Consider the following 7,458-nt stretch of genomic DNA (forward strand, 5'->3'; position numbering starts at 1 on the left):
ACAGCCTCTAGGCCAGATATTTTATTCAGTGTTTGCTTATGTGCAAGATTCCAGTCAGATCCTAGAGAATCTCATCTTACTGCTGTAAAGAGAATCTTTAGGTATCTGAAAGGAACAACTAATCTTGGACTTCTTTATAAGAAATCTAATGATTATGTGCTGAATGGATTCTGTGATGCTGACTATGCCGGAGATAAAATTGAAAGAAAATCCACAAGTGGCAATTGTCAATTTGTTGGTGAAAACCTTATCTCCTGGGCTAGTAAAAGACAAACTACTATAGCTTTGTCTACAGCAGAAGCAGAATACATTTCAGCAGCTAAGTGTTGCACACAACTACTCTGGTTAAAATATCAGTTAGAAGATTATCAGGTAAGCAGTCACAATATTCCTTTATATTGTGATAATACTGCAGCCATTCATTTATCTAAAAATCCTATCCTACACTCTAGAGCCAAACATATTGAAATCAAACACCATTTTATCAGAGATTATGTTCAGAGAGGCATTATAGATATTAAGTTTGTTGATACTGAAAATCAATGGGCTGACATATTTACTAAAGCCTTATCTGTTGAAAGATTTGATTTTATAAAGAAACATCTGAACATGTTTTCAATCTCTGAATAAAAATATTTTTTTTTGGCAATTAAAGTGTAAGAGGTTATGTATGTCAGAACTTATGATTCAGAACATCTGAAACACAAGCTCTGAAGTACTTAACTCTGATAGAGTATTTTAAAAATCTCAGAGGCTCTGAACTATTTAAATGGAAAACGTTTAGTATTCGCTACTGAACAGTTGTCCATTAAAATAGCAGTTACCGAGTAAATTTCTGCACGTGGTCTACGTGTGTCAGGTAGTGGGTGGTTAATGATGACTTTTGGTATTCAACTTTTTGTCAATTAGCGTAACTTCCCAAATTTGCCATTTTTGTGTTAACTGTATGCATTTAAATAAAACTTACACAATACACTTGCACACTTCTCACTCTCACAACCTACACTTTCTTTTCTCTCTAAACCTCCAACAAAATTTTCTTTCTCTCACATTAGCTCCAACCCTTACCTAAACTCCATCATGGCTGGTTCTTCGTCTTCTTCTTCATCAAAGATTCCTCCGTTCATGTTCAGACATCTTCAAATCGTTGGGAACGAAATGGAGTTTCCAGAATCTGAACTCACCTTTCTCTCTGAGAAGATGATAGATTTTGATAGCTTACAGGCGAACGGGTTCGATGTGAAACAGTACTTCTCCACTCAAGGCTGGGATAAGTACTTCGACATGCTAAATGGTCCTATTTACCCAGATCTCTTGAAGAAATTCTGGATGAAGGCTAAGGTCTTTGATAAGTTTGAAGCTAAGCAGGAAGAACGTGCTGCTATTGAAAGAGATCCTAGTTTAAAAGGTAAATCTAGGAAAGAAATGGGTTTACTGGAGTTTACTGGAAAACAGATTAGGTCTAATATCTGTGGTATGAATCTGGCTTTCTCTCCTATTCACTTCAACGCTCTGCTTGGTTTGAACAACTCTGGGATAGAGTTAGATGCTTTTGAAAAGGACACAAGGTATAGAGATGATCTTCTGGATCTGATGTGTATAGATCTGAAACTGAAGGGTAAAGTCAAGGGTTTGACTGATGTTTGCAGAGTGCTATTCAAGATCATACTAGCTGCTATCAGTCCAAGAGTTGGTGGTACTGATACAATCTCCTGGACTCATCGTCATCTGATTTACTTCCTTTTGAAAGGAACAAAGGTGAATCTGGGAGAATACTTCTTTGAGAGGATCTGTGAAGCAATCTTCTCAAGCAAATCTCAGAGGAAAACAACCATCGTTTATCCAAGATTACTTTCAGATCTTCTTTATCAAGGTCATGTTGTTCATAATCTGAAGAAGTTCCATCCAGAACTTGTGGAAAAGAAGTTTACTCCTGAAATTCTGAACGCAAGTTTTCTAACCAAGATGCGTCTCATTTCATCAAAATTGGTTCAACCTCCACAAGAGTTTACAGCTCGTCTTGAAGATCGCCTGTATGTGGATGGATATCCAGTAATCTCTGAAATGGATGCTGAGCACATCATTCAAGATTATCTGGAAGTTCTTAGGAAAGAAGGGTTTATTGTTGATAGGAGTATGGTCCCTCCAGCTCCTGTAAACATGTACAATCCTAAGAGGAAACCTAAGAGGAAAGCTGAACAAGAAAAACCAGATCTTCTTGCTCAGAAGAAGGTTAAGGTAGAAGAAACTATTGCTGAGCAAAGAACGAAAAGGAAACATGAAGCTATTTCTGGAAAAGCTGCTGCAACATCATCAAAGGAGACCATTGTTATTGATGAAGAGGAAAGTGAAGAAAATGACTCTTCTGAAACTCAGTCTGATTCAGAAACTCAGTCTGATGAGGAAACTCTGAGTACTAGGATGCATCAGAAACAAGTTCCTGATCCCAAAGGTAAGTCTCCTAAGTACATCTTTAAAGAAGCTGAAATTGGAATAGGATTTACCAAACCTCTTAGAACTATCCTTCCCAACATTTCAACTTCTGATAACCCCCTCTCAGAACTAGAAAAACATCTTAGCCCTGACCCCCTCAATAATCAACCTCTTACTCATGAAACCCACAAATCTTCATCACCTTCTAAAACAAAATCACCTCAACCTCAACCCCAACCACAAAAAGAATCACCTGACATTCCATCATCTGAACCTCAACCAGATATTCCAACTGCTGAACAAATCTCTCCCACCAAACAACCTTCTCCACATAAATCTCCTGAACCATCCTCTGAACCTAAATCCCCTGAACCAACAATTGAACACACATCTCCTGAACCTCAACCCAATCCAAGTGCTGAACATGCTTCTCCTGAGCGTATTCACACTTGTGCCCCTAAACCTTCAGAAGCAGATGTTGTCATCATTGACAACCCTGCTAATGAATCAACTAAACACTCTACCATTCCCAATATCTCACCCCCATCATCTGACCCTTTTGGTAACCTCTCCAATCAGCTTTATGACGATTTACTTAGGTTATCACACATTCAGGACAGGTTCTTGGTGTGTCCCTCTGATGTGGATATGGAGGTGTCACTAATTAAGGCAAAAATCTGCAATGCTCTGGATGCAGTGGGTGCTGAGATCAAGACGGTTATTGGGCAACGGGATTTGGAAGTGGTGCATCTGATGAAGGAAGGCTTAGCAAGGGCTAGCTTGAAAAGATTGACTATGTATAGCCGTGAAGAGAATGAGCGTGCTAAGCTGGCTGCTATTTCTGCTACTGCAAGGCGTCTGACTGCCTTTAAGGAGTGCTGGGTGGATTCCAAGCTTTTCAAGAGTCTTGAGGATCAAAGGATTGAGAATGAACGTCTGGCTGAAACTGCTGCAAGACTTGCTGAAGAAATTCCTGAGCTGAACCAAGAGGATGCTCCAGATGCTGATATTCTGATGATTGATTATCCAGAGGATGGTGAACCCTCCTCTGATAAAGGCAAGGCACCTTTGGTTAAAGATCAGCTGCAGGTTCTTCAAGAAGCTCTGAGGGAACAACAAGAAGGTTTGGAAAGGCAAAGGACAGCTCAACTAAATTTGGAATCTAAGGTGGATGGTCTAGTTTCCAACGGGGGTTCTCTGAACGATAAATTTGACCAGCTCATAGCCTTTCTCCAAAAACCCTAGGATTCTATGCACCTTATGTTATTAATGTTTTCTTTATTTTTTTTTTTGGTATTGTCTGAACAATTTTATTTTGGATTTTAACTTAGTTATGTGGTTTGTTATTTTTATGTGTTGATTTTTTTTATAAACAAGACAATAAGAACACAAGCTGAATTTAAAAGAAATTTTTTATTGATGATCTAACAATGTTGAGTACATTGGTAAAACGAAAAAGACGACCTAATCCTAGTCAGATGGATAATACTCAGAAGAAATCTCAGATTTCTCCTCAGCATCCTCTGATGAAATCTCTATGGGATCTGGGTTCTGCTCTTCTTCTTCTTCTTGTTCTTCTTCTGGAACATAGCCAGCCAAGAACTCAACATAGTCAGCGTCATCTTCATTTTCCTCAGCTTTAGAGTCTGATGAGATGATTATAATTTCAGTATCTTGTGGTTTCTTGTCGTCTTCTTTATTTTTCTCTTCTCTTTCGCGTTCTTCTTTTCTCTTGCGAAACTCTGCTATGCGCGTGCTGAATCTTTTCATTCTTCCTAACCTTCTCTTGATATAATGTTTTATATTCTTTTGGTGTGAAGAATGTTTGTCAATCAAGCTCTCTTTTATAGCGTTTTTGGCACTTTGGTTTTCGCTTGTTGAAATAAATTCACCTTTGCAACAACCAATTTCCTTCTTTGACTGTCTTGGTTATCTAAATTTTTTTTACTTTTTGATAATGACAAAAGGGGGAGTAGGTTACGCATTAATTGATAAGTGATAAGTTTCAAAGCTGAAACCACGCTCACGCTTTTATCTGTTAAGTTAAAAGTTGTTTTACGTATTTCAATGTGGAGACTAAGTAAGTTGAAACTGAAATAAATTTCATAAGTAAGGATAAGTTAAGAGTGCAATTTTAACTTAGCCTTATGAGACTTAGGGGGAGAGCTTGCAAACCTCTCACTCTGAAGAAAGATATGAAATTTGTTTTATTCCAAATTATCTTAATCTTATACTAAATTAAAATATCATGGATAAAACTTAAAGCTTAGGCTTTATGGAGTATCAATCTTAGGGGGAGCTTGCAAACCTCATAAACCTAAGAGAAACATGATAAGTTAATTTAACAACAATTGTCAATTAATACTTATGTTTGTCATCATCAAAAAGGGGGAGATTGTTGGAACAAAATTGATTTAAAAATGTTTGCCCCTAAATCTTTTAAGGTTTTGATGATAACAAAGTATTAATAAACAATTGGAAGGACTAAAAATTTAATTTAAGTGTGCAGGACTTAGATTCAATTAAACTCTGATTAAAGATCAGAAGATAAGGAGTTCAGAAGTTTGCAAGCGTTCAGAAGATGTTGTAACTCAGAAGTTGTAATCTTAAGACGATGAAGTCTTCAGAACTTCTTAAGGTCTAAGCTTCGTCAAACTCTGATGATCTTCTTGAAGTTTGTAAAGATTCTCTTTTGCAAGTCAACTCTTCTACCAATGAAGAAAAGGACCTTTCAAGCCTGATCAGAACAGCTACTCTCTTTTTGTCTGTCCTATCTTGAGAATGTGGGTCATCAGTTGTGTTAGCTAAATAAGGAAAGTCTTCTCTGCAGTAGTCAAAGTACCTGAAACTCTTACTAAGTTTTAGATACAACCAAACTGCATCAAGACAGGCTGCTTGAAGACAAAAGGTTATCTCTTCAACGGTCATCTTTGCAACGACTCTTTTCTAGTTATATATATACTAAAGGAATCAGTTGTAAAGAATATCAAGGATTATCAACACGCGCGAACAAACTCTGAATTCCACATACTAGCTCTGAACCTCTGAACTGTGTTGTTGCACTTTTAGTTCAAATATTTAGTATTTGTTCTTCTAGGTTCTGATTAAAGAGCTGTTGTATTCATTCTATTTTTCATTACATTTGTACTTGAGAAGTCTCTTTCTTGTGTGCTTGAGCATTGTGGTGAAGTCTCTTGCTTGTGTGCTTGAGCAGTTGTAATCTTGTGTGATTATAGTGAAATCCCTTGGAAGTGCAAGGGGACTGGACTACTCTCGTTTTGTGAGAGGAACCAGTATAAATTGCTTGTGTGATCTCTCTCTATCTCTTAACTTGTTTTATTGTGTTATTTATCCGCTGCTGTTGAAGTTAAGTTAAGAACTTGAAAAAGTTTTAAACTTGACTAAAACACAATTCAACCCCCCCCTTCTTGTGTTTTCACACCTTCAAGTGCCCGCATAGTCCTCTGCCTACTAGTCTTACCGCACCTACCGGTGTTGTTTAGTAACCATGGTTGGGTGCGGTATGGTATTCGACGGGGAACTTTTGTGTCCCAATATTTAGGTACGGTAACAGTAGTCGAAAAGAGAATCATGGTCGGTTAGACCACAATAAGATCATGATCACTATGGTATCATGATCTGACTGACGAGTTTTTTATTGGGTACACTTTGCTCCAAGAAGTTCTTAGACGTTGCGCAAATGGTCGATAACAGATGGCAGGTCAAATATTTTCGTCATTTTTTATAGCACAAATTTGATTGTAATTCCAATGTAATTTTTGTGTCTATCGTATAATATTTAGTCGGTCCGGACCACTCTTTGTCTGCCTGTTTATGATATTGTCAAGTGGTCGGTAAGTGGTGTATCCGCGACCTTTATTATTTATGTAATATTTGGTTTTCCTAAGGGGAAAATTCCATATAGTTGAAACGGAAAAAGTATTTAATTTAATGTAATTTTTCTGTCTAATTTATAATGAACATTTATTTGAGTAATTTTTTCATCTTCTTTATCATTTTTTGTTCGGTTTATATTATGCAGAAGGAGCAGAATTTCATTTTCTGTGAAATACATGTCCGCTACTTAAGTAGCGAACGGCACCTGACCAGAAATGCAAAAAAAAAAAAAAAAACTCATTCATTAAATCAATAAAACCAAGGACGACGATAAAAACATAAATAAACACAGACGGGTTCAACTATAAACATAAATAAACACAGGATAATGTTATGAATTGGTGTGAATGAATGAGTGAATAAAACACCCACTCACCCCTATTTATACACGTGCTGGTGTGTTAGACCACACAACTTCTTACCATCGTGCATCCGCTACTAGAGTAACGGACACCCTACGCGGTAAGTCCGCGACTTAGGTAGCAGACAGTCGGTTGTCAGAATCAGTGTGGTCTTTGGTGACAGTCAATGGTCAAGGGCGGTGGTGGGCATTCATTGGCAGTCAATGAAGCTGTTTATTTGTTTTGGTCAATGGGTTTCAAGTTCAAACTCTATAAATTGAGACATTTCCTTTCATTTTTTTCATCATTCTCATTTCTTCATTCTAATTACGGGCCTGTTTGTTATATATTTTTTTAAAATAGATTCTTATAGTGTTAAATAATTTTGTGTAAAAAGTTTTTACAAAGAAACTTTTTATAAAAGTTTCAAATGGAAATTTGGTTTGAATAGTTATTCTTAAAACTTTTAGGTATTTGATCATTTTATTAAAACTTTTTTTGGATATCAAAATTTCGAAAAATCTCTTAATTTTGAAGCTATTTCAAATAAATTTTCATAAAAATCATTTTTGAAATACAACTTTTTGAAAAAATTGTGATTTTGACTATGTTTTGATCTTCAATAATGTGTGTATATGTTATATGATGTCAAAATTAATGTTTAAATTTAGAAAAAACGAACATAAAAAATCTTGTAATATTTTGAAAAACGGTTTTAGAAAATCTATTTTCAAAAATACAAAGAAAAAATCCATTTTTTTAAATCTAAAACAAACAGGCCCTTCAT

The sequence above is a fragment of the Trifolium pratense genome, linkage group LG2 (assembly GCF_020283565.1).
Source record: "Trifolium pratense cultivar HEN17-A07 linkage group LG2, ARS_RC_1.1, whole genome shotgun sequence".
NCBI classification, from domain to species: Eukaryota; Viridiplantae; Streptophyta; class Magnoliopsida; order Fabales; family Fabaceae; genus Trifolium; species Trifolium pratense.